Source organism: Rhinatrema bivittatum, chromosome 12 (assembly GCF_901001135.1).
Source record: "Rhinatrema bivittatum chromosome 12, aRhiBiv1.1, whole genome shotgun sequence".
NCBI lineage: Eukaryota > Metazoa > Chordata > Amphibia > Gymnophiona > Rhinatrematidae > Rhinatrema > Rhinatrema bivittatum.
This window is the reverse complement of record NC_042626.1, coordinates 34843514-34869565: the sequence shown is the minus strand read 5'-3', so window position 1 is coordinate 34869565 and position 26052 is coordinate 34843514.

Below are 26052 nucleotides of genomic sequence, written 5' to 3'. Positions count from 1 at the left end.
GCAATAAAAAAAAATTCCACTGCAGCACCTCTGGCCCCTGAGCTCCAACTGACCAGTCATCAGAAGGAGATTCTGTAAACTTTAGAAAAACCCTTAAAGGGACCTTATGTCATGGTCGCGCTGGCTGATTTGAAGTTACCTCCTAGGCAGGGGTATGCAGGGGTCAGGAACAGGCAGGATAAGTGTAGGTCTTCTGCCTGACCAGCAGCCTTCCCTTGGGTTGGGCTGGCAGGTCTTATGGGAGGCGGTGCGCAGGGTCAGGGACAGAGCACCCACTGGGACCAGCAGGCCAACGAAAAGCAAGGGTCAGGAACATGCCCCGCCCACACTGAACACAAACAGAGGAAGCACAGGGATGGAAAAATAAGCAGAAGGCAGAATAGTTGCAGAGATGCAACAAGGAACCAGACAAAGCACGAAACGACAACAGGTAGCACAAGAGAAACACACGGGCAAGAGGGATCTGAGGAAGCCTAACACAGGACAGGGACAAAGCTAGAAACACGTAGGCAAGAAAGGCTACTGGGAGGCCTAAGACAGGACAAAGCACAATGCTAGGAACATACAGGCAAGAAAGGACAATGGGAGACCTAAACAGAGCAACGAACCAGGCAAGGCGTACAAGAACAAGGAATCCCAGAACAGGGACAAAAGGGGCCACATATAGAGAAGAGACTCCATGCTGAGGTAGGGAGTACCCTGTGAGGGAGGGTTTTATAGGGCTGGTCTTGCCCTGTCATGCAGCCTTCAAGGCAGAGGCTAAAGCACTTCTGAACGTGGTTCAGTGAGGAACCCTGCTGGCACATAAGAACATGCCATACTGGGTCAGACCAAGGGTCCATCAAGCCCAGCATCCTGTTTCCAACAATGGCCAATCCAGGCCATAAGAACCTGGCAAGTACCCAAAAACTAAGTCTATTCCATGTTACTGTTGCTAGTAATAGCAGTGGCTATTTTCTAAGTCAACTTAATTAATAGCAGGTAATGGACTTCTCCTCCAAGAACCTATCCAATCCTTTTTTAAACACAGCTACACTAACTACAGTAACCACATCCTCTGGCAACAAATTCCAGAGTTTAATTGTGCGTTGAGTGAAAAGAACTTTCTCCGATTAGTTTTAAATGTGCCACATGCTAACTTCAAGGAGTGCCCCCTAGTCTTTCTATTTTCTGAAAGAGTAAATAATTGATTCACATTAACCGGTTCTAGACCTCTCATGATTTTAAACACCTCTATCATATCCCCCCTCAGCCATCTCTTCTCCAAGTTGAAAAGTCCTAACCTCTTTAGTCTTTCCTCATAGGGGAGCTGTTCCATTCCCTTTATCATTTTGGTCGCCCTTCTCTGTACCTTCTCCATTGCAATTATATCTTTTTTGAGATGTGGCGACCAGAATTGTACACAGTATTCAAGGTGCGGTCTCACCATAGAGCGATATAGAGGCATTATGACATTTTCCGTTTTATTCACCATTCCCTTTCTAATAATTCCCAACATTCTGTTTGCTTTTTTGACTGCCGCAGCACACTGAACCAATGATTTCAATGTGTTATCCACTATGAAACCTAGATCTCTTTCTTGGGTGGTAGCTCCTACTATGGAACCTAACATTGTGTAACTATAGCATGGGTTATTTTTCCCTATATGCATCACCTTGCACTTATCCACATTAATTTTCATCAGCCATTTGGATGCCCAATTTTCCAGTCTCAGAAGGTCTTCCTGCAATTTATCACAATCTGCTTGTGATTTAACTACTCTGAACAATTTTGTATCATCTGCAAACTTGATTACCTCACTCGTCGTATTTCTTTCCAGATCATTTATAAATATATTGAAAAGTACGGGTCCCAATACAGATCCCTAAGGCACTCCACTGCCCACTCCCTTCCACTGAGAAAATTGCCCATTTAATCCTACTCAGCATTTTGATTAACCTTTAAGTGCAGAAAAGTCCTAATAAGTATTACACATATTCATGCTACAAACCCACTAAAGAAAATTGCTGCAGAACAGCATGGCACATCTTATGTTCTTAACAATTACACAGGTCACTTTTCTGACATTTTATTCTTCATATGTAGAACTAAGAATAAGAAAATAATATTTGCTCTATAAAGTCTGGGCATATTTAAATGCCCAGCATGTGCCAAACCTGGGAGATATGCGAATATGCTGGTCTGGGGCACGCCAAGCGGATTTTATAAGGCGCCCGCATACATGCGGATCTCCCGCTATGCACACAAGTGAAAAACCCTGAAAAAGGGGCGGGTCATGGGGGTGGTCTGGGCAGGGATTTTAACTTGAAATTAGCACATAAACACTTATGTGCATAGGTGCTTGCTGGGGTCCCCTGCCACGTAATTTCACTTCTGCTACGGATGGCGCGTAAGTCATAAAAGAAAAGAAATTACACAGATCAGTGGGGTTTTAAGGGTTGAGGTTAACAAGAGAAAAGGGAGGCTATTAAACTAGAGAGGGATGGAAGTCCTATCACTTGCCTGGGCAAACTGGGAACAATGGTGTGGACGCGCGCCCCTTTTAAAATCCCGCCACTTACACAGTGGAAGTGGGGTTTGCACGCATATGCGGTCGCCCACTTAAATAAAAACGTATGTGCGCGCTCAGTCTATTTTCTAACATGCACGCATATACGCGAGTATGTTATAATATGGACGCGTCTCTGGACGTGAGCCGGCAAATGTGCGTACATGTGCGCCCGCCTGCCTGCTTAAAAGTTACCGTTCCTGGTTTTGGATCTTGGCATACCACAGACAGCGGGAATGCAGTCAAAGGTGTTGCAGACGGAAGTGAAGCCCGATCCCCACTGGCAGGCTCCTTTTTCCACCTTTTGCAAGCAAAGGAATTCGAGCCTTCCAGATTCTCATCCAGAAAACAGGGTGAAAATATAATTACATTTGGGTAGAAAATTAGCAAAGATATTGCCTAAAAAGTGCAGTCAAGTCAGAAAAATTAGGAGAAGATGGGAAAAAGATCAAATTTTCCATTGCATTGCACCTGCTGGCTATGAATCTCTCCTCCGTGCATCTCTCTCCAACCCTCTGCCCAGCTCTTACTGCTTTGCTTTCTCCCCTGTCCCTTCCAGATGTGATGCAGGGTGTCAGAAAGATCTGTGCCAGACTGCCAGTTTCAGTTCATCCCTTTTGCCTTCAAAAAACAAAAGCCCTAAAGAAATGCAATTAAAATATTATAATTATTTGTTTCTGAGTGTTTGCCGTTATTATCTCCTATTAAAAAGATGCAAATCAGGAAAGGATTTAACATTCCAGTCAAGCAGAGAAGGAAATATTTGCTTTATAAAACTTTCTGCTCTTAGTTTGGGTTTTTTGTTTGGTGGCGGGGGGGGGGGGGGGGGGGGGGAACTTGTAAAAATGGAAAAATAAATTTATTGCAAGACTTTGTCCCTCTACAGGACTAGTAATAAACAGTAGTGATAAAATAAATAATAAAAGAAGTGAAGGAAGATGTGAGTAATGGGAAAGGCAAAAAATGCCAAGGAGAAACTGTGAAAACCTTGAGAGCCTATAACAGGGATGCACAAACATGGGGTCCAAAAATGGTAGCAGGACCTCAAGGAATATTGAAGGGTCAGTACCAGGAACCTGAGAATAGAGGGGGAGAGGCAATAAAGGCTTGTGACAAACTGAGTGGCATGTGCAGGGTGCCTCAGGACCCAAAAAGTGACCTCAACTAATGAAAAAAAGAGTTCAGTAAAAGTACACCAAGAAATTCCCTGGGCCAGTGCGAGGACACTTAGAAATATGGAGCCAGGCCAATCAGCTTGTAATAGTATCTAATTTGATGTTTCAGCTGCCAGAGTCATGGGTAAGCTTTAGGGAAATGAGTTCATGGAAAAGTAGAGAATAGCAGCTGGAATGGTAGAGAGTAAAGGCATAGGAGTCATAAAATATAGGAGCCTGGGTCATGATAGTGAAAGCAGTCAGTATGGAGAGAAAGCAGCCTGGCTTGGGGATAGTGGTTACTTATAGGGAGGAAAGCTGGCAAGTTCATCCTAGAGATTGGGGTGTTCTAGAGGGAAGTCAACGGCAGTAGGATCTGAAGCTCACCATCATTAGCTGTCGAGAAGCAACCATAAGAAGAGCCTTTTAAAACTGTATTTGTTTCCTTCCTAGATTTAGGTTGCAGGTGGTGTTATTTGTATGTGCCTGAAGGTACACAATGGCTACTGCATGATGTGTCATTGCTTTCAGTCTGTCCTCATGAGCCTAGGGCCTTTTTATTGGAGTTAGGGTAGGATTCACTTGGAAATTATGGGAGTATTTATTAATTTATGGTTACTTTTATTGACCATTGCTATCAGTCGCTCATAGCGAGTCATAAATTTACATATCATAAATACATTAACACCATCATCCATAAAATGATCACTTAACATTTATGATTACAAATGAGTGTTAAGCAAATTAATCATGTATGCACATTAACAATAACCAATACCAATCCAGCACCTTTTATTGGACACATTTGGCCATTAAAATACCATTAAAAATGTACTTTATTAACTATTGTAAAACAACATATGATATTTCCTATTATAAAATAATAGGAGGAATCCTTGCACTGTGACTGGTTGTCAAATGTTTCAACATGTACCATTTATCCTGGAATAGCAGTATGGGTCAATTGCTCCAGAGCCCTCTTCACACCTCAATGGTGCCTGCCAGTAGAGTAGGACACAAGAGGACAAGGCCATTCCTTCTATTCTTGACTCTCATGTAGCTCAAGATTTGAACAGACTTATGTAACCCCCATGTCACAGGTCTGGCCACTTTTTGTACCAACTCCAACTGACTGCAGGGCTTTCTCCCCTAGTTCCAAATTTAATTGCTATTAAAGATTAAAAAGCAAATTACCAAAGCAATCACACGAGATCCACTTGTATATATTTTACAACAGCTCCTGAGCAGCTTGCTATTCCCTGTCAGCTGGCATTTAATTATCATGCCAGATTTGCAGCACATAATTGACAAAGCAGTAAGGACCCGTTCTTTAAAGGGCTATTCTTACCATACTAGAATGCACTGGTTAATTGAAGAAAATATATTCTTTTCTTCACAGCAGGGAAATGATTTTCAAGAGGGTGGATTTTTCTACTCTGTACTTCAATTAGATCTTAATCAGTGACATCAAGAAATATAGGGAATAAGTTTTCAGTCAGTCAGGATTTTTGAACTGAAAAAAAAAAAAAAAAAACCCCAAAAACCTTGTTCTGTTTCCATTCCCTAGTTGCCCTTCCTGTATGATGTGGGATCTCATTTTCTTCACAAGTATAAAAGTGAGCCAAGAAAAATGACAAAAAATGCAAAGAACAGGGATGAGTCAGATTACTCAGTCGGTAGGCCAACCATAAAAAAAAGCTTTGGATGCCCACAGGAAACTCTGCTGCTGTACATAGAGTAGATTACGCAGTCTCCTGTGAATTCCTTATGGAGCCTCCCTCATCCCCCAGAAATCTGCAGCTTTTTAAGCAGACTGCTTCATAAGATTAAATCTAGAAACAAAGCTAACAGCAGATAGGCCATCTCAAGCCAGATGAAGACTGGAAATGTTCCACTGAGTGGGCACTGAGGGGGTGAGAAGTGGTTTAGAAGGCAACAATATGTAGCATTCTTGCATGCCTTCTACTCTCTGGTTTAGATGGCCGATATAGATGGGAGTCATTTACTGGACTTTACACTGCTGACCACATTTACCAGGAGGATGGCTGCTCTTTCATTTTGATTTTTAATTCTGGCCCTTAAATTTTGCATTCTTTTGACAGTGCATCTTTTCCATCATCTAGATTGCACACTTTATGGGCTTGCTTATTTAATTTGTTTTATTTTGGGAATCTTCATTTATTTTGTAATAAAAACACAGCAACAGACTATAATGGTAGATAAAGAATGTAAGCGCCATCTAGTCTGCTCAGTTTTATTCTTGGAGCAATACCATAGACCTAAGTTGGTTTCTGGCTTTTTCTCCTCACATTTTTGCAATTTGAAATCCACTGTGCTTGTTCCTAGCTCTCCTGAATCCCATTACCGTTTTTGTCTCTACCAGTTCCCTTTTGAGTCCATTCCATGCATTAGCCACCTTCTTCATGAAGAAATATTTCCAATGTTGCTCCTAAGTCCATCTCCTTGGAGCCTTATTCCTCTTCTATCATCCTCCCCTCAAGATACCAACCTGTTTCTGCTCCTTTCTTCTTCCCCCATCTCCACCATAATCTCCCACTTCCAGACAATTGTGTTTGAGTCACCTGAAGCTGGCGCTGATTGATTTCTGCCAGTGCTATGAGATCACCACGGGCAGCCAGCAACATGTGGCCCAGATTCAGTTAACTAAGTTGCTATCACGGCAAAAAGTGTTCCAGTTGGCCTCAAACTGGCATCTGGTCATTTGGAGGCTGGTGTTCTGTATTCAAATCCATAGAGTAGCATAGGTAAATGTAGGCTCAAGTAGTCTTTGAAGAGAGCCTGGAATAAATCCAATGGTCTTGCCTCTGAGGGACCATTGGATTTATACCAGGCTCTGATTGGGTCTCAGAGCTTTAAGAACGAACTCTGAGAACCCTTAGTGTTCCGAGCAATTAGAGGGATCAGAGGCCAAGTTATACAGAACTTGTGAAGGCCTGTGAGTTCTTCTATCTGTGTTGTGAATAACTTTCCCTGAAGTGTTGATGTACTGTTTACCTAGTCCATGGATCAGATTATGGAACGGTGAAGCTTTGCACATAAAAGTGAATGATGTAACTGAAGCCTGATTTGTGTTCCTGAATAACCTGCAGTGTATAAGCCAGATCCTTCCTTTGTTCTAGATATTCCGTTATAAGCTACACTCAGAGTTAACTTATAACTGCAAGAGCCCGAACCTGAACGTTACGTGGCAGAGTCCCAGCAGGGCACTGGTCCTAGCAGGCAGTGGAAAAGAAAGGTGGCACTTGTTCAGCTTGTGTTTGGTTCATTCTCTTTGAAAATAATGAGGTAAGACAAAGTGAAGTGCTGGGTGTATGCTTTCCAAGGCGTGCCCAGTTCTACAAACCCACCATTCTTGAACCACTTTTAAAGACAGTAAAGTGCATCCTGAAATACCACCACAGAACTGAAGAATGTACAATACATCTTTCTTTCTCTTTTGGCACACTGTAGTTTACGAGTCATTGACCTTTTCTCCGCATCGCTGGTTGCACAAACCAGTCTAGTCACAGAAGTCAATTGGCTTCAGAAAAAATGTGAAGCTCACAATCCAGCTGATGCTAACTTTAAGACTGCTGGGCCTGAGAAACCTAAAGCATTTATAGATCTGAATGAGGGACGGATATTTGCACAGTTCTGAAAATAATATAAAAATGGAAAGATAAAAAGCCATGGTCTAAGAATACTCCAGGATAAAATCCATAAGACCTGGGCAAAAATCAGAGCATCCCAAGACTCCAGAGTACAACATGTGGGTTATGCTATACCATCTAAGTCTCCCTTACAGCAAGGAGTCTAGAATTCAAACTTTCTTACAACCATTGATTAAAACCCTTCCATTCATTAGAACTCCAGGTACAAAGTAATGAGTTACATTGAATCTGACTTCTCAGTAAATGAATGGTTTCCGTTAGCTATCTGGAATTCAATATTTTAAAGCTAATTGTGTCCCTGAAGTAAGGTTTTAGAACATGAATACAATATTTGCATTCCAAATATGCCCATCCTTCATCTGCCACTGATAAATTACACATGTATAATAGCTTTTATTGTTCATTTTCCAATGTTTTAACAAGCAGTGTAATGCAACAGATCATTTCTCATAGTAACATAGTAATGACGGCAGATAAAGACCAAATGGTTCATCCAGCCTGCCCAGAAAAATTATTTTTTGGCCAACATGGATCCAGGCTGGGACGGACAGGTAAAGCGGTCCCTTTTTTGTTATACAATGGTTACAAAAGTCAACTAGTGTGAACTGCATATCCAGCATTTCAAGAGCCTCCATGACAAAGAAGTCGCTACAATTGCTGACGTAATCATCCAAGTTCACTAGAATTGCATTGGAGTCAACTTGAAACCTGGTAATAAAGAAAAAGGGGGTGCTTAAAAGCTGCCATTATTTTAAAAGCAAATGATTTGAGATGTTCTAAGCATAGTAGCATGCTACTGGATATGTTAAAGGATTTTACTGGACTTTCCTGGCAGGGATGATCTAAGGGCATGCATCAAAAGTCCAGGGAGGACAACTTTCAAAGCCACTTATGTGGATAAACGTTTTGCATATTGTTCCACAGTGTGCACACTTTTAGCTGCATTCAGGCAAGGCATTCAGATCTTTGTGTGTACTTTTCCAGTAAAAATCTACCCAGGGAAAAAGCTGGTTCGGGAAACTGCCTGCACCCTGTACCTGCGAAAAGTTTCAAAGCGAAAATACCTCTGCATTCTTTCGCTGTGAACATTTGTGCAAAACCTGTCGCTAAAAAAATTACATGAGATCTTTGTTCCAGAGCAAGTTTGAAAAGTGCCCTCTTCAATGCACATCCTGGTATAAAGGAAGTGTTACATAACTAGCAGTTTGCTGTCAATAAGAACAGCGGAACTCCAAATCCCAGAGTACCTCAGATTCAGCTTGCCTGGTTCACCTGCGCTCAGACAATTTCTAAGGACATGGATTGGGCTTCTGCTGTTCTGTCTGATTTTTCCTCTCATTTCTACTTTTTCTTGCATGCCCAAGGGAAAGAAGATTCCAGCTGAGCCTCTCCTGAGCCCTTTTCATATGACAAGTCTCTTTTTCACACCTCTGAAAGTGGAGGAGAGCTTTTGTTTGCTTTCTTTCAGATGAGAGATTGCATTCCTTCTGTTGGAATTCACACCATCACTTTCCCTTTATCTCACAGACCATACAAAGAGAGACAGGTTTGCGAATACTGCACGGTATCTTCAGAGGAGGCCCAGGGGGGGATCTCATCAGCTTTTGATTGTTTCACTTCAGGCCCCAAAAATGTTTACACAACAAAAACAGGTGGTAGACAGAAACATCAAGCTGTATAGAAAGAAAACCAAAAATCAGTAGAAGCATAGATAGCCCCACGATCTGATAAGAAGACATTTAATACAGGACTCCCCTGAACAGCAGCAGATATCCCCATGATTAACTATCTGCATAGATCTACCAAGGGTCTTTACACATAGCCATCACTGTGTGAGGGAAATGCATCTGGAGCATAGGTGTTGGAAGGAAAGGCTCTGGTGATGCAAGCTTTCACTATACATGTGTCAAAAAAAAAAAAAAGTTTTCTGCAACACCTCCCTTCCCCCCCCCCCCCCCCCCCACACACACACACACATACATACACAAATGTAAAAATTGTTCCAACTTCCTTAGGCCTGAGGCTAGAATCAGCACCCTTCTGATCTAAAAGACAAGACAGGTCAAACAAGATCAGAGAGCCTCCTACTAGACAAACTGCAAACTTGCTGATCTGTTTTCTCAGCTACATTTTGTATCTCTTGCTCCTGAAGGGACTTCTGTGCAAATCCACTTCAGGCTAAACTACATGGTGGTTTTGTCTCCACTGCGGAACAATGCCCATTAGGGAATAAACCGAGAATTCAGTAAGGGTAAAAAGAAAACATATAGTGGGGTCAATATTCAAAACTGGCCGGTTAAGTAACTTAGCCGGTTGGAACCTATCTGGCTAAGTTACGATGTATATTCAGTGGCACCGCTACTATATGCATATAACTGAGCACTTAGCCAGATAAGTCTAACCGGATAAGGTTAGATCTGCTCTATGGCATGTCTAAGCTTAGCCATAAAATGTATCTGGCTAAGTCCGAATATCGGCAGTTAGCTGCATAAGTTGTATAGCTAACTCACTCCGCCCTGATCCACACACTGCCTGCCCACAATTTATGCGCCTAACTTTTTAGCCATATAAGGGACTTATACGGCTAAGCGGCAACCGCTGAATATGGGCTCATATTCAGCGACTGCTACTTAGCCGCATAAGTCCTGCTTATCCGGCTAAATAGTGCTAAATGCACTTTGAATATTGATCTCACCAGTCTCTGGCAAAGAAAGTTCAAGCACATTTATTCCCTTGTAGCCTTTGCCCAACTCGGATGACCATTCGGGTTCATGTCTGTTCATGTCATGGCTGTTCAAAAAAGCATTCCCGGACACCGATTAATCCTATTCAGCCAGTTCAACCACTACCCCTTGTAAAAATGTTATTACTAATGTAAAATGTTATTACTAAATGTTACTACTAATGTAAATATCTAAAAATGTTATTACTAATGTAAATATCTACATCCTATGTTATCCTCGCCCTTTCTTCTCTTTTCCCAGTTCTAGTACCTTGTTATTTGTAACTGCTTCCTCCTCACTAATAGATTACTCAATTTGTTATTTGTACACCCCTGTTTTATGTAAACCGGCATGATGTGATTGTATCATGAATGCCGGTATATAAAAATTTTAAATAAATAAATAAATAAAAAAATGTCAGGCAGCTTTGTTAGTTGAACTACATCACTAGCAAGCCGCTCTGAGGACTGATATACCATCAAATGTTCTTCAGCTGTAATACTCTAGCCAAGTTATCTAATTGTTTATCCCCGTTTGTTGGTTCCAAGTCTTGATCTCCCTGTTTAATGTAATGCATCCTTGTGCAAAGGTTATTGTTTGAATGTAAACCGAGGTGATTTGTAACTTGTTACAAGAATATCGGGATATAAAAGTGCCAAATAAATAAATAAATAATTGTATCATTACTGTAACTTCAGCAGATACTTTTGTGGTTTAATAAAAGATTTGATCTGATTATATCTGTATACCTATTTGAATGAGCATGTACATTTAGGATTGCTGTCTGTTTTCTTTCAGTGACTGTAATTATAGTAGTGTACTGAATGACAATGTTGTCTGTGATCCCTCCATGTATACTTCCGTATGAGTGTGATATGTATGGGTGACCATTTCTTGAATTCTGTACATCAGTGCACTGTTTATGGATGAATAATTGGTTGAGTATGCCCGTGTGCATCCATATGTTTGCTTGTTTACACATACGTGTGCTATGTGCATAGCATTTCCTACAAATGATAGCTGTGTCTATCTACTATAGTCCATGTACACCTGTCTCCATTTAGTTGTGTTTTGGGTGTACAGCTGCCTATGTGTGATTGTGTTACTTAGAGGCCTATTCAATAAACTTTAGCCTGCCCATTAAGGTCCTTCTGTATATGCTAAAAATAGCAAGCTATACAGGAAGGCCTTAACATGCACTTTGAAAGGATCCTAGAAGATATTAGCAAAAAAACATGCAAAAATGTGCATTTCTACACATGTAAATGAAGGAAGGTCATATGCAAATGAGTAGTTACCAACTCATGCTAAATATCAAGGCATGTCACTCTCGATGCCATTTTGCAAGAGCTAAGTAAAGGGCCACTATTTATTAGGGATGTGAATCGTTTATCTGACGATTGAAAATATCGTCCGATATTTTCAATATTGTCAGATGTCGGGGGGTCCCCGATAGCGATAGGAAACCCCACGATTAATTTAGTGGGTTTTCTTATCATTATGGGTGGGGAGGCGGGAAGAAAGGACACAACCTAAAAACACAACCTGACCCTTTAAAATGAGTTTGTTAGTATCCCCCCACCCTCCGGACCCCCCCCCCAAATAAATGTTTAAATACTTAGTGGTCCAGGGGGATTCCGGGAGTATTCTCCCGCGCTCGGGCTGTCGGCTGCCACTAATCAAAATGGCGCCGACAAAAGGGGCTATCGGTGCCATTGGTCGGCCCCTGTCACATGGTAGGTGCACTGGATGGCCCGCGCCATTTTTAAAGATGGCGCCGGCCATCCATTGCTCCTACCATGTGACAGGGACCGGCCAATGGCACGGATACCCTGTCACATGCTAAGGGCAAAGGGCATCGGCGCCATTTTGTTTACTGGCAGCCGAAAGCCCAAGCACGGGAGAATGCTCCCGGGACCCCCGCTGGACCACCAGGTATTTAAAAATTTGGGGGGGGGTCCGGAGGGTGGGGGGATTCTAACAAACTCATTTTAAAGAGTCTGCTGTATTTTTTGGTTATCGGCTCGGGCGCAGCCAATAAAAAAAATCCGATCGGACTGCAAGATAAAAATTTCACGATGTGAATCCGAACCGGAATCCGAACCGATACCGGTTTCGATTCACATCTCTACTATTTATTACTTATTTCAGACTGGTGTTAACTTAGGATGAGTCTGTTATTTACTGAGGGGAAGCTAAATAGCGTGCTCACACTCAGCTGAGCACACTCAATTCTTTTTTTCTCTGGACTCCTTCCACTGGCTTCCAGGGGCAATGCGAGGACGTTAGACACATAAGCACTGCTTGTCAATATAAAGGGAAGAAATGGGAGACCAACTCCAGGAGAGGAAAGCAAAGGAGAGCAGAGAGTTTGAGAGGAAAAACCAGATGCCTCGTGCAGTGCTAGAAGATGTAGAGGAAGAGGAGAAGAAAAAAGTGCAGCCTGCTAGGTAGCCCCAGCTGCCAATTCTTCTGTTATCTCTTTACCTTTTTGCAATTAAGGATTATCTGGGTTTATCCCATGTCCACTGCAACATATGGGAGAAGCACAGAGAATCCACAGTTGGGAAAAAATGTGAAGAAACAGCAGAAGAATTTGCGGCTGGGTGGTGGCACTTCCTTCCTTGTCCTCTGCTGGCATTTGAATGGCATGTGATAGCCTTTTTGAAGGGGGAAGGGGTCCCAGCCCCATTCCCTCCCATGCAGAGGGCATGTGACCAGCCAGCAACAGACAGCAAGTCCTTCCCCCCCCCCCTCACCCCCCATCCGAAAGAAAGAAAGAAAGTTGGCCCAGGGTACCAGCAAGACAAGGGAGAAGGGAGAAGGAATGGTAGAGAGGAGGAGGTGACAGAGGAAACAAACTTGAACACTTCAAAGATAAATCAATCAGTCTTCTGTACACACGGCAAATGTATTTCCAAACAATTAGGTTGCCACAAGACGAAGGCCTTTGTTGTCATTGATAGTGTAGCCACAGATCACTATAAATGTTTAGAGGCTTGAGGCTGAACAGTAGTTTGTGCCTCAAAAGCTTTTTTCTTTCAGTTAACCAATTGTTTTGGTTTAAGTGGAGAACTATCTGTGAGTTTGAGGCAGTAGAAGACTTAAGTGGTGCAGGCATTGCGGTGCCTATACTAAAGGGTGATTATAAGAGGGAACTGACGGATGCTAGTGCACTTCCGAGTCAGGGGAGTCAGATTCTTCCCTGGGTCTCCCCCTTGCAAGCTCCCTTCTGTTCCTAACCTTGTCCTCTGACATCACTCTTTGAAGGTCCTTTCTGCCACATAAGAAAGACAGTCCACTAAAAAGGTATCGCCTTATTATTATTATTTTTTATTTGTTAACCTTTACGCCCATGCATAACACAGATTGTTGTAAACATGCACGCATATCAGTTTGTTGTTTTTTTGGAAGTATCCGCTCTCTTTTGATCTCCTCACCTGGAGTGTACTGGCTCTACTACTTCTTTCCTCTGCTCTGACAAGCAACCCCCATGTACCAGACTTAGTTGTATACCCCTTGGAAGCCAGCAGGAGGACTCAAGAGGAAAAGAAAACTGAGCATGCTCAGTCTAGTGTGATCACCCTATTTAGATTGCCCTCGGGGAGTAACATGCTCACACTATTTAATGAATGCATTTTAAGGTTTCTGTGCATGAATGTAGTGTGATCATGCTATTTCAGACAGTTTTACTGTGAGCAAGCTGAATAGCTTAGAATAGCTTGCTAAGTGACTTTTTGACAAGCCTGTTACATTTTTCTGCAAGTCCATGCTAAAATTGGTTTTATATAAGTTTTAATGAATAAGCTCCTCAGTGTTTGCAACTATCCTATGTCTGTAAGTGTGTGTGTGTGTGTGTGTGTGCATGTAACTTAAAGGCAGTGTTTGCTTCAGCATATATAGATGCTAGCCCTGATCATTAAGAATTCACCAACGTGCTCTATTTTTATTCCAGTGAATATGGCAAGGTGACTAGCAGCAGCGTTTATTTATTTGCACAAGCAATCAATATCCTAAAATGGATGCTTTTAGTATGCTAAAGCAGTCTTCCACTTTGGAGTCCATTTTCCATGCTAAATGGTTTAATATCTTTTTAAAGAGAGACAGATAAACCTGTCTAATTATGAAGGGCAGGGGAGGAGAAACAAGCAGTACCATTCAACCAGTTTTCAATGGGAGTGAGCAGGCAGCACAGCCGTCTGGCCTCTCATCTTTACAGATTTTGAAAGAGCTGTCATCTCTGGAACAGAAAAAAAAAGAGGAAACGATCAAAGGCTTGGTGAATGAGATCAGAAGTTTTACTTAATGATCCTGTATGTTTCAGACAGTACGGACTGAGAGCAATCTTAATAGAGCCATGAAGGTACATTAAACATCCATGTTCCCCTCTACAGGAAAACTCGACCACCAAGAGTGTCTGCAGTATACGTTCCAGAGTATTTCTTTGCTTTTATAAGCCATTTAGTTTAGTTTATTTTGTTTCTTCATTAACCACAAATACCAGAGAAGATCAATGCAGTTTATATTAAAAACAAGGGTACATTTTATAGAGGCATAATATAAAATGAAAACTGTACATAAAAACAGGAAAATGATAGAATACATTATACATTATCAATGGACAGAAAACAACTTTCTCTTCCTATAAATCAATTTCATGAATAAAATTCTAAGAAATCATAAAAAAATAAAATTAAAAACAGATAAAAACAGCTACCAAAACATTACTGAAACATCGACCCATATGTTTGTTCTGATAAATATTATTCATTTTTAAGACCCAAACATTTGCACAAAAAGCCAGGCCTTTACTTTGTCTATGAAATTTTTAATAATTATTAACTTTTCTGAGCCGTAAGATAGAGGATACCAGACATTTACATGTTAGCAAACAAACCTTCAAGCTAAATAGCTGATCCTGCATACTCAGAATCCTAGTCCTGCCTTTGCTATCAAAAAGGTACTATTTCTTTATTTCACAATATTATATAGAGGAAACCCATTTTCTGCCACTCAGCAAGTAGCCCTTGCTCCTTACAAACATACATGTGGAGGCTTTAGCTGGCCTGTGTTCTCAATATATGACAGAAGTCTCACTAGATCTTGTCTGCATGTGATGTCGGCCTGCTAAGGAAGAGCACCACTCCCTATTGGGACGGGTGTCAGGAGAGTATAAACCCCCTGCAACCACTGGTATACGGGGAGAAACTGAGAGACTGGGGGGATTCTATGAACTGGAATCCTGCTGTGGGTTTGGAGATCTCTCTGCACAGAGTAGCACTATAGGGATCTTCCCTTCACAGAGAAGGTTCTGAGTAGGAGGGAGGTTCCCTGAAGTCCAGAAGAGTGAGAAGGAAGAGGGTCTCAAGAGCACCAAAACCAGAGGGGTCATGAGGAAGCAAGGATTTCCCCTAAGAGCTGGAGACAAGTATACTGAGAAGTGCCAAAGGAGAGGCATCCTAACTGAGAAAGTCTGCAGAGTCAAAGACTGATTCATCCACAATCAGCCGGCAACACCGGAGAAAGACAGAGGGACAAAAATAAAGCAGTCCTCGAGGAACAGATTTCAGCTACCCAACAGGTACTGGGAGTACTTGGGCTGGAAAGAGACACTGAATTTGGATTATGTTCCTGTGGGGCACTAAAGATCATTGTACTTTTCTAGACTTTGTTTCCTGCTACCAGTTTTTCTTTTAATAAAAAATGTTTTCTCCATTGACAAGCAGGGCTGAGTTAGCCATAATATGTCACTGGCCATAATATATCACTGGCAGCACGAACAGACCTCCCTCTCTTAGCTAGTACAACTTTTGCTCTACTGAGTATGTATGGGAATTCCCACGTTGGCATTGCCTCATGAGCACCCTCAGTCATTTTTCATCTGACCACTTGCATGGATGTGTGCCTCTATCTCTCTCACATTTATTTGTGAACATCTTTATAGCCTTCTTCTTAAAAGTTGCCTCACTGCCTCAGCAGCTACATTAAAACAAAAAAAAGGAGAATAAATTTTTTCTTCAGAATCTCCAGTAAGAAGAAACCCACAGTGAGTGGTTTCAAGGATTGTATAGGTGTGGAAGAAGAATGTCCTATGCTCCCACTGCCTGGGACCAGACCATGACCAGGACAGCTGTTATGATTGTTGACAAATGTCCCCGCATACCCAAAGATAAAGGGCCTGGAAAATGGAGGAACTGTGTAAGTCTTTCAGAAGCTGCAGTTGGTCCTTTTCCCGAAGTGTAGCCTCGTCTACCTCTCTGGGAATGGAATTGAGCAGGAGAGCCTCAAAAATATCTCCCCCATTGGCAGAATAGGCCAAATCCTGGGGACCTGAGTAAGCAGAGGCATTGTGTGCAAGAAGAAGAGGTGCCACTCTGCAGATCCATCAAATCAACTGGCAATGAAGAAGCATTGAGTCTCGGGTGCATCGGCGCAAGACGTATTGGCACCTGTCGACTACGGGATGGGAAGAAGTAAACATTTTGTTTCATTTTTCATTTCATTTTGGGGGGTTCCTCAAACTTCATTTCATTTAATTTTATTTAGTTTAAAAAAATGAAATAAACATAACAAAAAACCCCAAATACGAAAAGAAAAAAGACCTCCTAAGGCCTCCCACCCCACCACCCATCCCTCACACCTGAATGGGGATGGGTGGTGGGGTGGGTGGTGGGTGGGGCCAGGATCTTTTCTGGCCCCCACTTACTCAGTGCCGGGGGATTGATGATGAAGCTTAGGCTGAGGCCAAAGCCTTGATCTTGCATAGGCCTAGGTCTGGTCCCCATGCCTCCAGTGTTGGGCCTGTGCCAGGGCCCAACATTGGATCCCCAATAGAGCAGACAATTTTTGGGGTCTCGGCTGAGGCTCTAGCATCAGGCCTGGGGCTTGGCTCTAGACCCCAGCATTGTGCTTAGGCCTTGGATGCAGCTTCTGCATCAGGCCCAGGCAAGGCCCCGGTGTTGGGCCGAGGCCAAAGCCCAGGCAGTGGGACTCAGCCTCTGGGCTGGGCCTCAGCATCAGGCTGGGGTCCAGGAAAAAGCCCCAATGACAGGACCTGGCCTCCGGACCGGACCCCAGTGTTCAGCTGGTGCCTGGGCCATGACATTTGATCTTCCATGGGGATCTCAGATGGGGACAATTTTGGGAGTCTTAGCTGAGGCCCTGGCATTAGGCTCGGCCCTGGCTGAGATCCTGGTGTCATGCATGGGCCTAGGCTGCAGCTCTTGTGTCAGGCTATGGTGTATGCCTAGGTGAGGCCCTGGCCTTGAGCCCAGGCCACAGCATCACACTCTGGCGTAGGCCTAGTCCCCGGCTTTAGGCCTTGGCCTTTTTCCTAGTTGAGGCCCCAGGCCTCGTTGAGTTTTCAATCATTTTTTTTAGTGTAAAATAGGAAATTTCATCTCATTTCCAATTTCGTTTCTCCCGAATGCCCATCCCTACTGTCAACACATGGTGCATCAGCACTTTCAATGCCATTGACACACAAGGCCCCAGTGCCCTCGAAGCACAAGGTTCCAGCACCATTAATGCAAAAGTGCTCAAAATACTCAGCGCCAGAGCATAGATTTTAAACACCTTTAGCCATTACATGTGTTCCTTCATTGATGAATCATGCTGCAGAGCTTCCCATATGGCTCTATGTTACTCTGCCAAGACCTTTGAAGTGACAACAGGGGATAAGATACTTCAACCCCACAAATTACCAGGGTTATTCACCAACAAGATTAATGGAACAAGGACTATGCCTGGATATCCCAAATCCCATTTGATTTCTGGTACCTCTCCCATCTAATTGGCCTCCGGTCCATATTTTGCAGAGCCCAGAAGATGTACAGAATTCCTGGAGCCTTCAGAACACTCATCTCTATCAGAGGACCTTTCCTACTCCAGATTTCTGCACAAGTTGGAAAAAATGATTGGTGTTAATGTACGTAAGGACATAAATCCCCACTCAATGGTCTCTAAATTCTGGATACTTTGGCAGAACCAGCAACTATCCTGGTCCATGATATCCTACAAGAATTACAAATAAGAATGTGGGAAAATCCTATTTCCTATGCCACAGCTGCAAGGAAACCAGACCTCAAATACAGAGTGCAAAAATCCTCAAGGTTTGGAATAAAGCAATTACACCATCAATCAATTGTGTTAGAATCTGCTCTTAAAAGAGAAAAGAAACAAGGATATACTCAAATTTTACACCAGGCAAGGATCTCAGGTTACTGGACAGTTTAGGCAAAAAGGTGTTCCAGAGTTCTATGCTAAATGCATGAATCTCCACTCACCAGTTCTGCATGGCTCAATACTTACATGTTTATATACAAAAACGGAAACCTTTTCTTCCAACCAGTGAAAGCAGAAGTATATACCCTCAGCCACTAGGGATGTGCATTTGTTTTGAACAAATGCAAAAAAAAAACATAACAAATGAGGCCATTTTGAGTTTCTATGAATGATACAAAATGAAAATAAGCCTTGGACAAATATACACGAAAATGTTCGTGTATATTTGTATTCAATCCATCAAAATAAAACAGGCTTCTGGTGGGACCATGCCTCAACCTCATCCCATCCCTGGGGCCTGAGCCTACGGTTAGAAGTACTAGTAGAGATGATACTGAGATTATATCCAAGTTAGAATGAAGCAGCTGATGCTCAATATATGTAATGTTTTTGGTAACTTAATGTAATCTTATTAGTATTGGAAACAAAATTTTATGCTAGATTTTTTGGAGTTATTTTTACATTTATATGTACATAGGAAATTATTTTAATTATTTGCACCAATTACTGAGATGTTTGGATGTGTATGTATTTAAATATTGTATTTTATGTTCAAAAATTGTACACCACCCAGGTCTTATACAGATGGCAGAGTATAAAATGTAATAAATAGACACAAAAATAAGTGAAGTGAAGTGCAATCGTGTTCTCATGAGAAATCAGTCCAGTCCTCCTCCTGTATCCCCTACCCAAGACATTCTGCAGGGAAAGCAGAACTAAACTGCACTGGGATGTGATAGGGATGGAAAAAGGTGTGTGTGTGTGTGTGTGTGTGTGTGTGTGTGTGTGTGTGTGTGTGTGTGTGTGTGTGTGTGTGTGTGTGTGTGTGTGTGTCTTAAACCATAATATCATGCCTTTTTCTCTTCTATTGAATTATGATATTTTTTATTATATTAAACTAATTAAGGGTCTAGATTTCACTGACAACAAAACTCTCTCTTCACTACCAGGTGCATTGTGATGCACTACAAAACCCTGCTAAAAACATACTCAGAACCTTTGTAGCAAACTGAAATACTAATAACAGCAACAACCTTACTCTTGAGAGGGAAGCACTACAATTACTACGACAGGCCCTAGAACACCAATACACCTCCTACTGTAAAAACAGAACTAGCCAAAGATCCCTACACAGACAGTCATGCCAACAGAATCCCTCAACGCAGTCATACAAGCACAACGCAGACTGACACTTACCTAATACAAAATAAGGTCCACAAATTAGATTCAGAAAAATGCAGACAAAAACCAAAATAGAAACTACAGTGCAACATGGGAGAAAGAGAAACAGAATAGAAATGCAACATCTAAAGTTATAAGAAATGCGCATTCCCAAAGCTTGACACATTCTTCTCTTGTTAAACTGAAAATAAAATGTTATATTTTCTACCTTTGTGTGGGCAGTTAATTTGGTCTTGATTTGATCTTAAGTTCTTTTCCAGGATCTCCTTCCCATTTTCCATTTTTTCTCTCTCCTGTCTTCTCCCTTTTCTTTCCTACATCTGCCTTTGACACTGATCTTTCCCTTATATCTTTATTCTTGATTTCTCTTCTCTGCCCTCTAATCTCAGACATAACTTTCAACTCTTCTCTTCCCCCTCTAATCCTCCAGTCCTCAGTCTCCCTCTTTTTACCTGTCACCTACCTACCAGCTTTCTCTCTCCTAACCCTTCTCATTCCCTCCATCTTTCATGTGTCCCCAAACTCTTATTCCTTCCTTAGTTCCCCATTTCCACCTTCTGTACTCACACCCAACCCAACCCTTATCTACCTTCCTCTGCCTCTCAGCTCCAAATCACTTCCTTCTCACACTTTTCCTCCTTGGCCCCTTTCTTTTGTCTCTTGCCTCCTATCGAGCCTTCTATTGCTCCTGTTTCACTGCCTTCTGAGCCTCTTTCCCACCCTCTCTCATCTTCACAACACACAACTCCTTTTCCACTGTCTCTCATACTCTCGCCAGTACTCCAGATCATTCACACACTCACTCATACTTTCCCCATCTCGTCTAAGACACCCCCACTCATTCTCACCCAGCTGCCAAGTTCCTACTGTCTGCCACAAATAACTGCTCAGTCTGTGTCCCTTCTCTTGGCATCTCCAAGTCCTTGTTCTGCCCCCCCCCCCCATCTCAGATTCCCTGCCCTCCCGAGTCCCCAGATCCTCAGTCACTGAGTTCCTGCTCTTACCTCATTCTTCCCTTAGTCTCCAAATCCCTGTTCTTTCCCACTCTCCCACCATCCAGTATCTGAGTCCATGTTCATCACCTGCTCTCTCTCCCTAGTCCCCGTGACAGCCCTGTCCTCCCTTGTTCTCCTCACCCCCAGTCCAGTTCTGCCTCTGCTCTCTCACCCTTCCAGTCCATTCTTCCCCTGACTTCTCCCACATTCCAGTGCCCCAGCCCCCACTTGAACTCTACTCTAGTACCCAGTCTTGCCCGGTTCTCCCACCCCCAGAATCCCAGTCCCCACCTAATTTGGTCCCAGTCCTTGTTCTTTCCCTGCTCTCCCACCCCCACGTGGGAGAGCAGGGAAAGGGCCATTCTTCCCCTGCTCTCCCACTCTCCCTTCTACACCTTATCTTCCCACAAATCCCCACATCTTTTGTTTGTCAGGCTTCTACTACAAATACAACACCTCTTCTTCTGACCCACGGTTGAAATCTCAGCCCCGTTGTTTGAACCGCGGGGCTCTGTCTTTTCGGAGCCCCATGTGGTTCAAACAACTGCAATTTGAACTACAGGGGTCAAACTGCTGATGTCTGAACCCTGTGGGGGATCTGTAGAGACAGAAAGCCCTGCAGATCAAATAGTGGGGCTGAGGGTTTAGTCATGGGGTGGAAAAGGCGCCAGCTGTCAAGGTCGGGGTGGGAAAAGGGAGGCACCACCAGCCCCACGATGGATTTGTCATTCACGTGGTGGGCTGGTGGCGCCCTTGAGCATTAGCGCCTATGGCCAAGGCCATATTGGCCATAGGCTAGCTACGGCTCTGCTCTCATCCAAAAGATTCTGTGCATCATCTGCAAAAAAAGAGAACTGTAAGTAAGATCTTTTTGAACAATTTGGAAGAACCTCTTCCAGTCCTCGCTCTAGGGGCAAGAGGTAAAAATGGGAAGACCTATTTTGTCTGCCAGTATTTTGGAATGGGATTTTTTTTCTGCCCTCCTTATGAGACCCCTGTCCATCTGAGAAATCTTGCTTTTCCAAGCCCTGAAGGGTGAGTTCTTCCCTGACCCAACTGCTGAGGGACACTTGCACCAATAAGGAAAATCTCTTGTGCCAAGCACTAGTGTACATTGAGCCACAAACTTATTTTTTAAGAAATTACTGCAGTAAAGTTTTGTTTGATCACCCAATCTGAGTGTCCAGAGTATTTTGTTGGCACTCACATTCCTTTCTACCTGAAGTAAGAGAGACCTCCCCAAGAGAGGAAAAGATACTCACCCCCCCCCCCCCCCTTCCCCACATACACACGCCTTGGAGTACTCCTCCTTCCCCCATCAGAAAGAACCCAACACCTTGGAGCTATGGGATGGAGAGGAAGAGAGATAAGTTAGCCCTGGGACTCTGTATACCCCTGGGACTCTGTATACCCCTGTCTTATAAGCTCGCTACCAGAAGAAGCGGTTAAACATATATAAGATGATACCTTTTTATTGGACTAACTTAATCCATTTCTTGACTAGCGTTTGAGAGCATGGGCTCTCTTCTTCAGGTCAGAATTCGAATGAGCAGAAGGTGGCATTTCAATTCTGACCTGAAGAAGAGAGTATTAGCTTTGGAAAGATAATCAAGAAATGTATTAAGTTAATACAATAAAAAGGTATCATCTTATATATATTTTTATTATTTTATTTGTTAGCTTTTATTTCTTTGTATTCAAGCGGACTATCATGGCAGCCAAACTACAATTTCCCTGGGAAAGTAGACTTCTTGCAAGACTCTTACTGGAATCCCATCCAAGTAGATTAGAGATCATCAGCCTGTCCCTGTGGGAATGGAAAGGCATCTATTCTGCCCTTTTCATCCCTGGAGCTTCAGAAAATACAGCACTCTGCTGCTTCTCTCCCTAGCTCCCCTGGTGACTCATTGAGTCACTTTTATAATTTTGGACAGACCCACCCTATAGGAGATGGGTCAGAGAAATCACTTAAGGTCACACTACTCCCCTGAAACCACTTAAATGCTGGAAATTTCTATGTTTAACTCTACAATGAAAGCTACTAGGCTTTACACATACATAAAACTAAAGTAAACCTGAAGAACTTTTGGGAGTGGAACTCTAAAACACATCAAAAGTGTTAGTTCAGAAAGATTTTTGTTGTTGTTTCTAAATGCATCTTTTCAAATAAAATTGATAGACTACAAAGATAGACTTTTCTGTGCTGGATGACAGCAGAAGCGCCTCACTTCACATCACAATATCTGCATAATTCATAGCTCTCTAGTAATATGCAAATTCTCTACATCCCAAAAGGCTGCCCCAGCTAAACCCTGCAGAGCTCTTCACTGAGAACTGTAGAAGTTGAAAAGGCACAAGGCAAGGGAAGTCTCATTGGCTGCCTCTTAATTGTAAGTTGTGGCAAAAGACTCATGAATTAAACATGGGTTGTGCAAGCCGACATGCAAGCTCTGAGCTCTAGTCACAAACTTGTTTTATGCGTTCTGCTCTGCTGACTTTCTACTGAACGCGCTACTCATCGGCATCATCCACCACTTTCTGAAGAAATAAGTTGTGTATGCTGTGAGCAGAAATACAAGCAACATTCATTCTGACTGCGCATGAGGTGGGGGTCATGGAGCAAAAATCACAAGTTAATGCAGTAGCTCTCAACCCGTTCTTCAGGCACCCCCTGGTCAGTCTGAGCCACAGTGAATACTAACATGTATTTGCATGTGCTATTTCCTTTGCATGCAAATCTAGGTCATGCATATTCTTTATGAATGCACTGAAATCCCAACCCTGTTAGCGGGGTACCGGAGGAAACCCCTCATGCTATGTATGGGCACAAAAAAGAAGCCATTTATGTTTTAGTTCATGCCATACATGAATTGATGAATTTCATTATATTAGCATTTGTTCACACATCTGACAAGCACTTACAGTATTATGATTCAATCCACCCATCCGAAGGACTTTCGTTAAATTGGATAGATCATGTTCATACTTTGTATGAAGGCCAACCATGGTCTTAGAATTCACCCTATTGAAATTCGCTACAGTCACATCAGTTAAAAGTCGAAATCCAGACAGCTGGTTTTGATGATCTTGTTTACATAAAAGAGCATTGAATAAATTCTGAGCACTACAACTTTTGTTTACCCCCAATGCTTTTACAATGGCCATGAAGCTATTGTCTTGGGACAGTGACTTTCTGACATCTGTCACAACTGGATCTGCAGCCTGGCTGTATTCTGATTCCACAGTAGTGCTGGGAAGAGCAATTATCCAAAGCCATTTACCTGTTTAAATAGCTATTGTCCAGGAAAAAAAAAAAGGGGTGTCTGAAAATTGCCCATTCTGTACACAGGTAAGAAAATGTGCTTGGGGATCAAAAAAAATGCCTGCTTTTACCTACAAGAAAAGTAAGTGGGATCAGAGGTGGGGGTTTTGTCAAGTGAGACAATATGGCAATTAATTCTGCATTTTCAAATCTATGCAAGCCATATTTCAGAGAAAATGCAGAGAAAGGAGGTGCAAATCTCTGCAGATTTTTCATTAGGCAATTTTCAAAGGGAAAATAAATGCAGACTTTACAAAAATACACCTAATTTTGAAAGTTGCACTCTAAATGGGCTAAACTGCAACTGCCACCCCCCCCCCCAAAAGAAAAGGTAAATACAAGGTAATGTGTGGTCTTTAACAAAGAATGTGCTGGCAGATAAGGACCCAATTTCATCCTGGTGCAATTTCACAGACCCCAGAAATGACTTTACCCTCACTTCTTTGCAACTAGGGATCCTCTGTGCTCTTCCCAGACTTTCTTGAACTCTCTTACTGTATTTGCCTCCATCACCTTCACCAAGAGTCCATTCCATGCATCCACCCCTGTTTCTGAGAAGAAATATTTTCTGAGGTTGCTCCCTTGGAGCCCCCATATCTTGACCTCTTGTTCTAGAGCATTCTTTCCTCTGATAAAGGTTTGCTATTTGTGTATCATTTATACGTTGAGATATTTGAATGACTCTATCATATCTCCTCCCCCTCCTCCATCTTTCCTCTAGTCATATCTCATTACAGATTACTTTTGGTGTAGATTTGCACCATTTTGCTAGTCTGACTTTGGACTACCTCCTGACTGCCTATAACTTTTCAGAAGTATAGTCTCCAGAATCTGATACAATACTCCAGGTGAGGTCTCATCAAAGTCCTGTACATAGACATTTTCACCTCCTTCATCAACTCTTCCTATGCACCTTATCGTCCCTCTAGCTATGGTCACTGTCTTTCACGTTGTTTCACTACCTTGAGATCACCATGCATCATCACCTCAATATCTCTCTCCTTTTTGGTGCACATTCAGAATCTCACCTCCAACAGTGTTTTGCTCCCTTGGATCGTTGCACCCTAAATGTATGATCCAGCACATTTCAATCTGAATCTTAACTGCCAAGTATTCAGCCGCCCTGTGAGCTTCTTTAGATCGTTTCTCATGCTGACTGCTTCATCAACGGTGTTCATGCTGTTGCATACCTTCATGTCAACTGCAGAAAGATAAACTTTTCCTTCTAACTCCTCTGCAATATCTCTCCCAAAAATATTGAACAGAACCGGCCTCAGAACAGATTCCTGATACGCTCCGCCATTCACCATTCTTTCCTCACCATGACCTCCATTTACCACTCCCCACTGCTGTCTATCATGCAACCAGCCAGCCACCTTGAGGTCCCACCACCCAAGTAACTCAGTTTTAATATGAGTGCAGAACAGTATCAAAAGCATTACTGATATCCAAGTACACCATGTCCAGCATCCACCCCAATCTAATTCTCTAGTAACTCAATGAAACATAATTCATTAACTTCTGCTGCCTTTGATCATTCTGATTGTGGCTTACTCTTGCATATACCTGAAAGGACTACATTTTAGGACTGTACCAAATTTTCCACAGTGCTTGCTTGATTTGGGGGTTTTTTTCCTGAGGGATTTTTCTTTTTTTCCTAGAAACTTCAGAAAATCAAACCCTTGGGCCAACATTGCCTATTTTCAAAATTGCGCAAAGAGACTTGCAGACTTTTGGCATCAAAATCTGGGCCTAACTCCCAATAGATTTGGTATTGTCTATCAGCTACTCCCAAAGCTGTGGTCCCCCTGTCTCATCTGATTGGTCATATAAGCTCTTGAAATTGCTGTGTTTCCATTCCATAGCAGTGCTTAAAGTGACACGGGGGGGGGGGGGGGGGGTTAGAGCAATTGGAAATAATAATGTTCATAAAGAATGATCTTTATACTGTCCACAAAATTATTGCTAAATCCTTTTAATGATACTTTGTACTTTTACGCCTTGTGCATTCATTTTGTTTTGAAGCAGTACTAGTTGAATTTTTCAAAATATCCACTTTTATGCTTATTGATTCTTATTCCCAGGTCTCCTTTCTTCCCTTTCTTTCTTTTTTCGGTTCCAATAGATACCTTTCCCTTTTTATGTAATTTTGTGGCCAAGAAGAATGATTGGAG